This window comes from Hyaena hyaena, unplaced genomic scaffold, assembly GCF_003009895.1.
Source record: "Hyaena hyaena isolate Hyena2069 unplaced genomic scaffold, ASM300989v1 scaffold_1210, whole genome shotgun sequence".
Taxonomy (NCBI): domain Eukaryota; kingdom Metazoa; phylum Chordata; class Mammalia; order Carnivora; family Hyaenidae; genus Hyaena; species Hyaena hyaena.
This window is the reverse complement of record NW_024081845.1, coordinates 356,227-371,124: the sequence shown is the minus strand read 5'-3', so window position 1 is coordinate 371,124 and position 14,898 is coordinate 356,227.

Here is a 14,898-nt window from a genome sequence, read left to right as displayed (position 1 = left end):
TGATTTTAGTGATACCTGTGGTATAGGAGATTGATTCTTTTGAAAATAAGTGACGTATTTCCTATCCAAAATTTTCTGATTACAAATACATTTTAAATGCATATTGTAAAACAGTAAGAAGAGTAGCAACAAAAGTGTAATGATGGTTGGGTTAGGATGGTGTATTATCAATTTTTTTTCCTTTTCAGATTTCTGCAAAGAGGTTTAATATTTAGTGATTTGTGAAATATTGTAATTACCTCCAGTAAAAGCAGTGACCTACTACCAAATTTCATTAGTGGTGTATTACACTATAACCCATATATACCCTGCCTGTATTTCATTCTTTGGTTCAGCGAACATTAATTGAACACCTGTACATTTCAGGCCTTGTTTTCAGGATGGTGGGGGAGGTAGCATACAGAGGAAAACAAGACAAGACAAAGCCGCTGCCATCCTGGACCTTATTTACAGTGATAGGTCTCACCCTCAGCCTGAGTGTCTGCTGCTCTACATGCCTTCCCCACCTACCCCCTACCCCAGACCATAGCTGATCCATGCCCTACTAAGTTGATGTAATTAAGAAGAAAAAAATGTGATTGGAAACACTATAGAAGACCAAAGGCAGGGAGTAAGCAATGATGAAGAAACGGAAAAGAAAGGGGGTAAGTAGTTACAACATGGTGGAGTGGAGTTTTTCCTAGTGTCACCCACTGGGTCCATGGGCTATCTAAACAGTAGAAATTGACTAGAGACCAAAAGCGAGTTCTAGGCAAAGCTTTTTATTGGAGCTTATTCTGGAGCACAAGAGAAACAATACAAAGTAAAGAGTCTTTCAGGCTGATTCCCCTAACATAGGCCAGGGCAAGTTTTTAAAGAGGCCAAGCAGGGAAAGGAATGACGTTGAAGCATGTAAAGGCGGGGATTTCTTGGCGTCTGTGCACTTAAAAATTGTGCTTTTCCACATGTTGCATGTCTAATTAGCATGTTAAATTTCCACCCATGGGCATGAGTTTTAGTTGTATAATGAGAGGGAAAGTTGGTGAAAAGTAAGCAGTAGGCTCTACCTGGGCACAGACTAGTTTGGTTACGTCTTTGGCAATGTTCATAGTTTAGTCTCTTTACGTCATCATCTTGCTTCCACAACCTCCGAGAAATGCTACACAAGAAACAGAGTTTCAAGGAAAGATAGAGTTCATGGTCAGGGGTGAGGAGACCCGAGTCCAGTCCCTGTTCTGTCTTACTAGAAACTGTTCTAAAGTTATCAACTTTCCGATTTTTTATAGTCTAAAAGTAATTCAATTTTTAAGTTAAATTTGTTTTGTTATATATTTTAAAATTTTCTTTTTTGAAACTATGGTAATATTAGATGGTATATATGTTTTTAAATTACTTTACTTGAGACAAGAAAAGGTTGTTAAGTCTGTATCGGAGCATCTTCTCCCCCCTTTTATTCATCCAAAACTCTGTTGCAGGGGAAAGCATGGACTCTGGAGCCCTGCCTCCTGAAACGGGACTTAACACGGGATCAGCTGAAAGTCAAGTCTGGGCACAGAATCTCTGCTATATTCAGAAGCACATCTGCCCTTTTGTAACTAATTTTTTTTCCTGTGTCAGAAGTGCCTCCATGACCCACTCTGCCCAGGAAGTGTCCTTAGTTTTTCATGCAAATAGACTTTCAGCAAATTTACAGCCCCTTGGTTGACCTGTCATGTTTGAATCTCAGCAGACTCAATTAAGGTCAGAATGAACGTAGCCCTTCAGTGTTCCACCCTCCACCCACTATAGCAATACCCAGACTCCTGGATTCGGTAGACAAATGCCATCCCCACCCCACAGCAGCTTCCTAGACAGACCTACCAGTGTAGTTTGAAGGTCCTCAGAGAAACATCAGGTCTCTTCTCCCAGCCTCTTGCCTGAGGTCATTTTGTATGCTTATGAAAACACATGAAAAGGCTACAAATTGCTTACTGCTGAGTAAAGCAGTAAAGTTATCCTGATAACCACAGGTTAACACTCTTTCTGTTTGCAAGTAACAACAACAATAACAACAACAAAAAAAACCATAAAAACAAAACAAAAAGCTTAGCTTAATCCCTCCCCTTTTTTTCAAAACAGTTGCTTTTTAACAACTTTGGATTCCTTTTGAAATCTAAAGATTTAACTGGTGGCAACTTACTTTCTCTGAATTGTCCCTAACTGGGGTCTAGAGAGACTTCTTGAGTCAGCCTTCCTACTCCCACACTCATTACCGCAAGAGTCTGTGGCAAGGAACTGGATACTAAGTCTAGCAAATTTGCTGATTCCAGACATGATATGATCCTAGATTCCCACAGTTAGATTACTACCATCAGGAGGACAGAGTTGGCCAAGTGAAACACCATAATCATTTGAGATCCCATTCAGCCTCAATTTCATTCAGCCTGATGAGTTTAAGTACCTTTTGGGTTGTTTGATCCTATAGTACCATGCGTTCATTTCAATTTTGATTCTTAATCAATGGTAGAAAATAGTGATCTATACAGAGGAGAGGAGCAAACATTCACAAAATAGAATAAAATCTTCCTTGTCCATAACTGTCTAATTTCCTTTTTACAGTATTTCTTGAAATTCCCCCTTTAGAAATTTATTCCTTGGTATTTATAGCATGGTGATTTTAAATGCTAAACATATTTTCTAAATTTAATTTTTATTTGCTTGAGAGAGAGAGCATGCACACACAAGCAGGAGATGGAGGAAAGTAGCAGAAGGAGAGAGAACTGCCAGCCAGTTCTACACTCAGCACAGAGACCAACACAGGGGTTGATCCCATCACCCTGTCATCATGACCTGAGCCAAAATCAAAAGTAAGATACTCAACTGACTGAGCTACCCAGGTGCCCATAAATCCTAAACATATTTGAAAGTGGAAACAAATTAAGCCAATGGTCAACAAACTTTTCTGTAAAGAGCCAGATAGTAAATATGTTGGGCTTTATGGACCATATACTATTTTTTTTGCACATTCTTCTTTTTTCTTTCTTTTTTCACAACCCTTTAAAAAATGTAAAGGGGCGCCTGGGTGGCTTAGTCAGTTAAGTGTCCGACTTTCACTTAGGTCATGATCTCGCAGTTCGTGGGTTCGAGCCCCGCATCGGGCTCTGTGATGACTGCCAGCTCAGAGCCTGGAGCCTGTTTCAGTCTGTGACTCCCTCTCTCTCTGACCCTCCCCTGCTCACACTGTCTCTCTCTCTCTCTCCTAGAAATAAAAATAAAAATAAAATAAAATAAAATAAAATAAAATAAAATAAAATAAAAAATGTAAAAACTTTTAGCTCATAGGTACCTGGCCACTGGTCATAGTCTGCTGACACCCACATTAAACTATGTTAATAATATTTAAAAACATCATGTAACAGTATCTGCTGGGTACTATTCTAATCATTTCACCTTTATTACTCAATTTAAATCTATAATGTAAATAATATTATCTCCATTTTATGGATGAGGAAACTGAAATAGAGGCTAAGTTGCCTGTCCAAGCTCACACAGCTAACAAGTAACTAGAACCTAAGAAGTCCAACTCCAGAGTATGTAATTGTAATTGCAATGCTGTGCTCACACTCAGAGAAACAACATTTTAATTCACTGTAGAAACTATAAAAATAGAAATATTTTTCTACAGAAAATAGAAAAAGAGGGCAAAAATATTCACCCATAATTCTGTCACTTAGAAATAATCACTACTTTCATTTTATTTATATTCTTTTGATTTACATTCTTCCCGAATACTCCTCAACATAAAATTCTTTTCTTTATTCAGCCTACAAGGAAGGTATAATTTATAGATGAGGAAACTGAAGCTTATATAGATTAAGTGACTTTTTCAAGATCATAAAGCTAGTATATGTGTGGAACCAGGATTTCAGCCGAGGTTTTTGCTTCCAAAACCTGTGCTCTTAGCCCCTGGCCTAGACTGTACTTGAGTTTCTACTTACTTGTCATACTTAACAAGACCTTTTCCATATCATATTTATAAAAAACGGTCACTCATATTTTCTTCCAGTAATTTATTATTTTCTTGTTTTTCCTTTAAGCCTTTGAGTCATCTGAATTTTTTTTAAATGTTTATTTCTCTGGAGAGAGAGAATGAGTGCATGCACACATGAGCAGGGGAGGGGCAGAAAGAGAGAGGGAGAGAAAATCTCAAGCAGGCTCCTTGCTGTCAGCACAGAGCCCAGTGCAGAGTTCAGACTAACAAACTGTGAGATCATGACTTGAGCTGAAATCAAGAGTTGGATGCTTAACCAACTGAGGCACCCTGGTTCCCCGAGTCATCTGTATTTTATTTTGTAATAAAAAGCAAGGTAGAGATTCAGTTCTGTTTTTTTTTTTTCAAGTTGCTAGTCAATTGTTCCAACATCATTTAATGCATACTTTCTTTGCCCATTGCTTTGAAATGCACCTTAATCATATACTAAATTACAAAGTAATTTTATCAATTTTGAATGACTGCATTCCATTTTTGGAAGAGATTTCACAGTTTTGTTGTGATGATCTAACTTAAGGGTTGATATAAAGAAAGGAAAGTAGGGGCGCCTGGGTGGCTTAGTCGGTTAAGCGTCCGACTTTCGCTTAGGTCATGATCTCGTGGTTCGTGGGTTCGAGCCCCGCGTTGGGCTCTGTGCTGACAGCCAGCTCAGAGCCTGGAGCCTGTTTCAGTCTGTGACTCCCTCTCTCTCTGACCCTCCCTTGCTCACGCTGTCTCTCTCTCTCTCCTAGAAATAAACAAAACATTAAAAAAAATTAAAAAAAAAAGAAAGGAAAGTAGATTTTAGCCTGGTATTATGAGCATTTCTCTTTATGATGATTTATCCCTTAGAAAAAAGGATTCAGATGAGCATATTTAGCTCCAAGTCTACAGCTTTTATACAAGTATGAAAAGTGGAAACTCGGCTTGAGGGAATATTAGAGATTATCTTTTCCAATCCCCGAATTTATAGGAGAGGAAACAGACCCAACATGGTAGAAGATTATTCTTCTAACAAATTATAGTAACTATATACTACATGGACTTCTTTCAGTTGCAAGCAAATACAACTCAACTAATTCAAGCAAAAATGGGGGACATTTTTTTCTCTTATAACGTGAGAGAAAGAGGGACAGGGATTTCCTCAGGTATTACTAAATCCTAGAATTAAATTAAGTCCATGGCTCTCTCTGCATCTCATCTCAGTTTCCCTCTGTATGTATCCCTCATTCACTCAGGCTCAGTGGTGGGACAAAATATTGGTTGCAAGCATCGCTAAGGTTATATCCTTTTAACTGGAAACTCAAGACAACATAGAGAAATTCTCTTAGTTTTGAACAAAAATCCAAAATAAGGATTCTGATTGGCTTTTCTGGAGTCATGTGACCACCTCTGTTATTTCAGAGGAAGTGTGAGGCAGGCAGCGTATAATGTGATTGGTATTATTATTGATAGAATGAAGAAAGGTAAGTTGGGCAGATAAAAACATCTCTATTACTACAGTTGGAGAGCCAGAATTGGAGTTAAGATCTTTGATCCCCTATCTCAGACCCCTTCTCTTTCCTGCATTTATTCATTTAACACATTTACTGAGCACTCTAGCAATATTATATTTAGCTGCAAGTAACAGTGGTAGTTTACACAGCAAAAGGTCTAGAGATAGGAGTGGGTTTTGGTATTGTTTTATATAATACCAGGTAGCCTCGCAGTTTCCCAAGCACAACACTGCACTTCCTTGCCTCTGATCCTTTGCTCATTCCTCTGCTCGCAGTCTCCACTTGTCAGGTACTCTCTTAGTCTCAGTTCGTTAGGGCTGTTTTAACACAAATGCCATAAACTAGGCTGTTTAAAATAAATTTTTTAACATTTATTTATTTTTGAGAGACAGAGAGAGACAGAACATGAGCAGGGGAGGGGCAGAGAGAGAGGGAGACACAGAATCTGAAGCAGACTCCAGGCTCTGAGTTGTCAGCACAGAGCTCAATGCAAGGCTTGAATCCACAAACCACGAGATCATGACCTGAGCTGAAATTGGATGCTTAACCAACTGAGCCACCCAGGCAGCCCTAGACTAGGTTGTTTAAACAACAGACATTTATTTGTCTTAGTTCTAGAAGCTGGGGAGTCCAGATCAAGGTGGTGATAGATTTCGTGTTCTTTGAAGTCCCACTTACTGATAGTTGACCGTCTTCTCACTGTGTCTTTACACAGCAGAAAGGAGTAAAAAAGCCCTTTGTGGTCTCTTTCATAAGGACACTAATCCCCTTCATAAAGGCTTCAACCTCATAATCTAATTACTTCCCAAAGGAAGGCCATACTGCCCAACATCATCACATTGGCTATTTGGATTTCAATCTATGAATTTTTGGGGAAACAACAAACATTGAGTCCATAACGATCACCTGACCTAGAAAAGGTAATACCATCTCTCACCGAAGCCTTTCCAAACCCCTATTCAGAATAAATCTTTCCCATTTCTGTATTTCTGTAGCATTTTATGCAATCATTGTTAACACCTAATTTATTCTACCTTGTGTTTAAATTAATATGGTGCATCCATATCAATCTCTGCTGTTACACCACAACTTCTCAGGGGCAAAGACTGAGTCTCATTCATCTTTGTGGAATCCAGGTGCCATCCATCCTCCCATCCTCTGGCTCTGCCTGCTGTACATCCTCCGTGGTCTCCCCAGAACTCTAGAACCCAAGACCACTTTGAGTTCTGCCAGGGTAAACCATATCATCTGAAAACATTAGTGAGCAAAGCAGACTCCACTGCAGGTTTTATCAAGGAGTTACTTAACACGTTGCACAGAAAATCAACTCTCAGGGTACCTGGGTGGCTAAGACGGATAAGCATCTGACTTCACCTCAGGTAACGATCTCATGGTTCATGAGTTTGAGTCCTGCATTGAATGAGCACAAGCCCCTCTTCAGGTGAAACCCGTTCCTCTCTGTCTCTCTCTGTCTCTGTCTCTGTCTCTGTCTCTGTCTCTGTCTGTCTCTCTCTTTCTCTCTCCACCTATGCTCACTTGTACCCTCTCTCTCTCTTCAAAAAAAGAAGGGAGAGAAGGAAAGAAGGAAGGAAGGAAGAAAATCAACTCTCAGATCCTCCCTGGCTCACATTTTCTTCCTTCTGGATTATCCTCTAGACTTTAAACTCCTCTCCCCATTATTTTGCCTAAATTCAGAGGTGCTCCAGCCCTATCTTTACACTGGCACCAAACCCAGCATGAGCCTTCATAAAATAAAGTGCTATCTAGGTAGCAGGTCCCACTCTTACCAGTACTGGGGGTTCAAAACAGTTAATATTAAGTCATGCTTATAATAGTTAACATTTATTATTTATTATGTATAATGTACAGTCATCCCTGCAAGGCATGTGTTATTCCCATTTTACAGTTAAGAAAAGGGAAGCAGGAAGGGGTTAAATAAATAAATAAATAAATAAATAAATCTTACCCAGCAGAAAGCAGGAATCAGAAATCAAACCCAGGCAATTTGAATCCAGAGTCTGGGCCCTTAATTAAACTCTGCTAATGCCTTTCCTGGTAAGTACTCCAAATATTGGTTGGATTAAATTTACTTATATTTCTAAGATCATCAGAAATATTCTAGTTTCTTATGTTTCTTTTTCCCAGGAGTAAAAAATTTATTTTTGTTTATGAAATATCAAATATCCATCATAGGAAAAAACAAATTGTGTCAATTAAAGCAAAAATTATGAGTATATTACAACTTTTTGCTAGTTTTATATTTTTTAGCTTTATTGAGGTATAATTGGCAAATAAAAGTTACATAATATTTACGATGTACAGCATGGTGATTTGGTATATCTGTATATTGTAAAATGATTACCATAGTCAAACAAATTAACACATCCATCCCCTCACATAGTTACCATTATTTTATATTGTGGTTGGAACACTTTAGACCTACTCTTAGCAAATTTCAAATATACAATAATATTATTAACTATAGTCACCATGCTATGCCATGGATATCTAAAGCTTTCTATTTGTACTGGTATTAAGTGAATGAATGAACTAACTTATTTACTGTCTATGCAACTCATCTTCCTTATCTGGAAATTCATTCATTCAGTTGGTCATTTAATATTTAGGCATCCACTCTGGGCACTAGAGAAATAAGGAAGCATTAAAAAACACTCCCTGCCTTTAATAGGTCTGTGGAGATATTCACAGCCCAAAGAGAAGTGTTAAACCAGATAATATTGAGGGTCCCTTCCAGCTCTATTTGTGATTCTGGTGAATGGGAAGTTTGCTCTGGTGGTAGATTACTGTCCTTGTCTAGACATTGGGAAGGAGAGATGGGGGTGCTTGTCCAAGGATCACTGAGGACAGAATTTAAGGCTGCCCCTAAACCAAATAGCAAAGAACAGGAAGCCTTGCCTACTGTCCTCCAGCCTTCTTCACGGTACTCCTAACTCCACTATCAGTTCATTCAGATGGCTAGTGTCCTCCTGCTTCCCTTTCAGTCCTCCAAGCCCCGTTTTGACACTAGGCAATCCAACTGAACATGAAGTCACCCTTACTCCAGAGCCACCCTTAGGGTATCTCTCTTCACCTTTACCCATGATCTTGACCTTTCCACTCTGTTTCTCTTGTATTCTGCTGTTCTCAGTCCTAGCTGCACATCACCCAGGGAGCTTTTTACACATTCTGATGCCGAGCTCTCCACCTCACACATACTGACACCCAGCTCTCCACCTCTAGGGATTCTGATTTAATTGATTTAACATGAGGCCCTCTGATACAGGGCTAGTTTTTTTAGGTTTTTTTTGGTTTGTTTTCTTCTTAATCCTCAGCAGATGATTCTGATGTATAGCCAGAATTGAGAACTATCATACCTTAGCCACGAGTTGCCTAATTTCCCCCAGCTGGTTAAGGCCGCACTGTGGATTCTAGGACCAATTCTGTTCCCATCCAGGAAAAATTCAAGGAACCTAAGCTAGCAGCTCAGCAGCTCAGCAGCTCAGGGCTTAACCCTACTATGGCCTAGACTCCCAGTTCCAGCAATTGAAGGCTGTTGTTATTCCTTATGATTAAACTCCTACCCTAAAGGAACATAGGGAGTAAAAGAAGGTGAAACAGTTGCTGGGGAGGCAAAGCTAGAGTAAAGCAGGTGTTTACTCTAATGCCCTCACAGTCCTGCTGTCCCTTCTGCCATTCCCAGTGTAAACCTTAGGAACAATAAAGAGTGTCCTGAATAGTGTCACTTGGTGACAGGCATGGATAGGAAATTATCTAACCTAATATCTCTCAGCCATGCATATGTCAACTGCCAGATGTTTTTCTTTATTCAGTATACACACTTCTGTTAGTGATACTTTAATCTTTTTCTAAGATATTTCATCTTTAATCTCCTTTCCTTTCTTCCCCTTCTTTTAAACTTGTACTTAGCTAAATCCAGAACCTTCTCCTATCTCTTGATCTGCTCTACAGACCTCCCTCACGCTAACTGTGATCATGCCTAAGCATAAGACTAATACCAGTGGTGTCTTTAAACCAGAACAAAGGGAAGTCACTGAAAGCGCAGTTTTGATGTGAAAAGAAAACCTCTAGAGGCCATGAAAGTACTAATAAAACTCTTCACAATTCCCACAAAAATCTACATTCTCTTTATTGTTCTCTAATAAAACCTTTTATTCAGGAACCAGCATTCAACATAAACATTATTTTTAATCAGTTTGTTGTTTTCTGCTTTGATACTTGTTTTACAACAGTTTTGGTTTTTACTGTTGTTTCTACTGTTACTCATTAGAGCACTTTATCTTGTAGATTAGAATATTCCCCACCCCCTTACTCTCTCAGGACATGTCCAAGATCTCCATTGGATGCCTGCAACCATGGATAGCACCGAACCTTGTATATACTATTGTTTTTTCCTATACGTACTTACCTAAGATGAAGTTTAATATATAAATTGGGCACAATAAGAGATCAACAACAATAACTAATAATAAAAGCAATTATGGCAATATACTGTAATAAAAGTTTTATGAATGTTGTCTCTCTCCCTCTCTCAAAATATCTTACTGTAATGTACTCACTCTTCTTGTGATGATGTGAGATGATAAAATGCGTACATGATGAGATGAAGTGAGGTGAGTGACGTAAGCATTGTGACATAGCGTTTGGCTACTATTGACTTTCTGCTGATTGGTCAGGAGAATCATCCTGCGGTTTACTGCAGGAAATTGAAACCACAGAAAGTGAAACCATGGATAAGGGGACCTATTGTGTTCGCAGAAGATTAGCACACCTATAACATTATCTTATTCGAAAATTCTACTTTGGGTACCAAAGTTTTGGAACCCAGTTTATCTGTAAATTGAGGACTATACTGCCTTAACTAAGAAGTTTGCTTTTCTAATGTCACAGGGTTTACCAAAGGAGAGGAATGAATATGAGCACAGATTTTAATGACATCTGTTTTGGTTGATAAGATTAATGACTTCCCAGCCATCAGTGAGGTGAGGGAGTTACTCTCTTCTTTTGCCCAGGGGACTCCACTATATATATGATTTTCTTAATGCCAAGGAAAGTATCGCGACATAGTACCACTTGCACCCATTTAATTCTATGACAGTCTGAAGAAGCGATCCCTATTATAATGTCTACAACTATCTTCAGAAAACTGCTTTTAAAAATCAAACATTTGTCTAATTAAAGATACTTTCCAAAATATGTTCATTTTTTTATATTAATTATAAACTTTAGTTTGATTCTGTTCTCTGTTTTGGCCAGGTACTGTTATTCTCTGTGAATATTAGCAAAAGATGGGGGTAGGGGGAGGGAGAGAGAGAGAGAGAGAGAATTTTCAAATGTTTTAAAGCACATAAAATAATTTTTTTCTATTATATAGTGAAGTATGTGTTCTGTATTGCTCTTGAGAATATCACAATAATGATTTATGAGTTTTATGTATTTTTAGTACATATTTAAATTAGTCATTGTGAATCAGCTATCCTAAGATCATTTAATTAATTACCTGCATTATCTAACCCCTACTTAAATTTCTTCTCTAGACATATTACTCCTACAGACTAAATTATTCATCTCACTAAACTTTCTAAACTGACAAAGCTAGCTAAAGTGCTATTGTGAAAGCAAGTCTCAGCTCAACAAATACTTTCTCTTTTATTAAAAGATAAGGGTAAAGAACTATCATGTCTAAAATTAGATACTTGGAGCTTAAAATCTGCCAGACCATATGTTGTACTACTCCAAGATCCAGGAAACAAAGACATCTTTCTCCTGGGGGTATGTATTATTATAGTCATCCTAGGGTATCAAGTGCCAGTCCATATGTATGACTATATAGTCATTTCAGCATCTTTAGAAGAGAAACAGATTATGAATTCCTGGGGATGGTGAAGGGAAAACATTAGTCACCTGGCACTGATCTGATCTGCATGTATTTGTACTTAGTTGTGAGTATGCATATGACAATGTGAATTTTTTTCCCAATGTCCTTGAGATTTCTTTTAAGGAAATTACTTTTCTTGTTTCTCTTTAACAGTCAGTGGGATGACCACAAAATATAAGATTTGAGGCAATCTTTACCTGTAAACAAGATAGCATTTTATGAAATGTTATATAATCTTTGTAATTCTTTTTCTGTATTGAAATTTTAAACTTTTTTCTTGTATATGTGTTATTTTAGTTTTAAAATTTAAAAACTTTTAAAACTGAAATAAGTTTTCAAACCTACTGCAATTAATCCCTAAATATGTTTTACATATGTTGTACACATTTTATAACATTGAATATATTTTATATTGTGCAAACCCAACCATCTTCAGAGAATTATAGTTTGATGCTAGAATATTGTTCTGAGACTGTGTACATAGTACACTGAAACAATTTGGCAGTTACTGAGTTCGGACCACAGACAATTCCAGAGGGGATTCTTCTCTACTTTTGTAACTATCAGATCTCCACTTCTCTTTAGATTGCAGAGACCCAACTACATTGGCATACTTACAAAGCCAAACACTTTTAATTTTTTTAAATTTTTAAAAATGTTTATTTATTTTGAGACAGAGAGAGACAGTGTATGAGCAGGGGAGGTGCAGAGAGAGAGGGAAACACAGAACCCGAAGCAGGCTCCAGGCTCTGAGCTGTCAGCAGAAAGCCCAACGTGGGACTAGAACCCAAAAATTGTGAGATCATGACCTGAGCCTAAGTCGGACGCCTAACCAACTGAGCCCCCACTTTTAAAATGTTAAGGATAGTGGCAATTTGGGTGGCTCAGATGGTTAAGTGTCCGACTCTCAATTGTGGCTCGGGTCAGGATCTCACGGTTCATAGGTTCAGGCCCTGCTTTGGGTTCTGAGCTAACAGTGCAGAGCATTCTTGGGATATTCTCTCTCTCTCTCTCTCTCTCTCTCTCTCTCTCTCTCTCTCTGTCGCTCTCTCTCTCTTTCTCTTTCTCTCTAAATAAGATGTTAAGGGTAAAAGGTTCAACTCTTTTCTAATTTCTTGGCAATGATTGCACAGGCTGCTTATAAAAGTAGAAATGCCTGCTCTTTGTCAATTATCAAAAGACTTTCAGTCCTCTTCAAGTGATGGAAGGGGAAGGAGGAAATGAAAAGCAATATCATACAGTATTTCTTTTGGGACATGAGGTTATATTTCTTTTAGGTTAGAGAAATATTTGTATGCACATATATGCATATGTGAAGAAAAAAATATATATGTGATATAAAGATACAAAAGTATATATAATATAAATTTAAATCTCTCTCCTTTTCCTCAATTACCCAGTTCCCCTCTCTGGAGGCGAACACTGTGCCTCTTAGAAATTCTTCTAATAACAATCCATACATTTGCCAACATATGTGTATAAGTTCTTTCTTTCCCCTTCTCTTCCTTCATTCCAAAGGTAGTAATACTATATACTTTCCTCTGTTCCTTGAGTTTTCATTCTTAAACATTGTTCCAAATAAGTATATACAAAAGTCATCATTCAAGCTACTGTCTGTATAGTAAGGAATCCACTGTACAAGTATACCACAGTTCATCTAAGCACTCTCTTATTAATGTACATTTACTAATGTTTCCCATGTTTGCTATTACAAATAGGCTACAAAAAAATGTTTAACTTGCACATAGTTGCAAATTCTGTTGTACATATGCAAGATTATAGAATAAAAACCTAGGAGTTGAAAGTACTGAGTCAAAGAGTATGAACGAAGTTGCCGTCCATGAACACTGTACCGGTTTTCACTCCCAGCAGTAACATATGAGAAGACAACAGTGTTTTTAACTAGCACCCACTTCATATTTGTACTCCAAAAGGAATCAAAGCACCAGTGTATTTTTTTTACATGTTATAAATGTCAAGAAACTCTAGCATTTGAAAATGGAAAATATAAAGAGATAGAAAGCTGACAAAATATAGTAACCATTCCATTTGTTGATAAGCAAGAAAATTATGTTACAAGAGAGAATTTTGAAATATATTTTCTCAAACCATGAAAATATTAAATCTTTCTATTTCTCTTGATAATGCTATTATTAAAAGTAATAAAGAGCCATTGCCAATAATAATGATAACAAAAGAGATATTAAGTGGAGTATTCAAAACTGTCATGATACATAAAACAATATAATTGGACTATGACTTTTTATAAATATGTATTGCAATAATAGGAATCATAATGTTCCAAGAGTCTAAATTAATCCTCAAAATACTAATAGCTATTCTAGAAGTACATCTTAAAATAATTTTGGAGAAAAAAGCCCTTGTAGGTATATTTAGTTGAGCTATAAAAATTCCTGACCAGAAGACCAGATACAATTTATTCATAAAGTGAAAAAAACTTTATAGATTTATAGAAATAGCAGAAATGGTACAGAAAATCTAAGTGCATAGTTTTGGAGGGAAGAGTCTTAAGTAATATGAATATAAAAGCAGATAGGTCTTCCTTTGGTAGGGTTTCTGTGAATACCAGGTGATTGTTTGGTAAAAAGGACAATAGGTATGTATTGGCACCAGCTCAGATCGTCACTTCTGGATTTTTGTGATGTAAATAGATAAAAATGTAATTTTATGAGGAATTGGTGGAGGCTCCTGGTTGGCTTAGTCAGTAGAGCTTCTGACTCTCAATCTCAGGGTCATGAGTTCAAGCCCCATGTTGGAGTAGGCATGGAGCCTACTTAAAATTAAAAGAAAAAAAGAATTGATAAATTAAGATCAGAGTAATCTGTTCTATAAAATTTTGTAACAGTGATGTGAAAGGATTGTCAATAATTCTTTGACAAGAGTCCTTCTTTTTGTCATCCAAAATTTATTTTGTCATTCAAAATTCATGCTTCTCTGAAAGCTAATACCACTGTGTGTATTTTTCTGATAATATTACAGGGGTTGGACCAGATAGTTCAATGGGAGACCTCACTATTGAAACTCCCATTATAAAAATGGCTGAACAAGCAGTTTTAAAGACAAAGTTCCACACAGCTGGTTATCACATTTAAACTGTATCTAAAAAATACCAAAGAAAACAATTTGGTCAAACACCTCATCAAGTCAATGAATGAAACATAAAATCAGTCAAACCAGTCTTTTGACATTAAGTAATGGACAAATCATCACTTGTCTGTATTTTTCATGTTTCGCTCAAATGTTTATCATGGTGTAATTGTAGCCCTATCCTCACGTGACATCAAAAAAGGTGGGAAAAACACTTCTTCACAGTAGTCCTTTAAATTAATCTAATTATGTAACTCTGTCACATATTTTAATACAGTGTATTAGTCTACAATTAGGACTAAAATGTAGGATGCACAGCACATGACAATGATGTAGCGCTGCTCGTTAAGAAGAATGGGGGAAAATGTTCCAAAACGATTGTGTTTAACACTAATATCAAATCTTCTGGC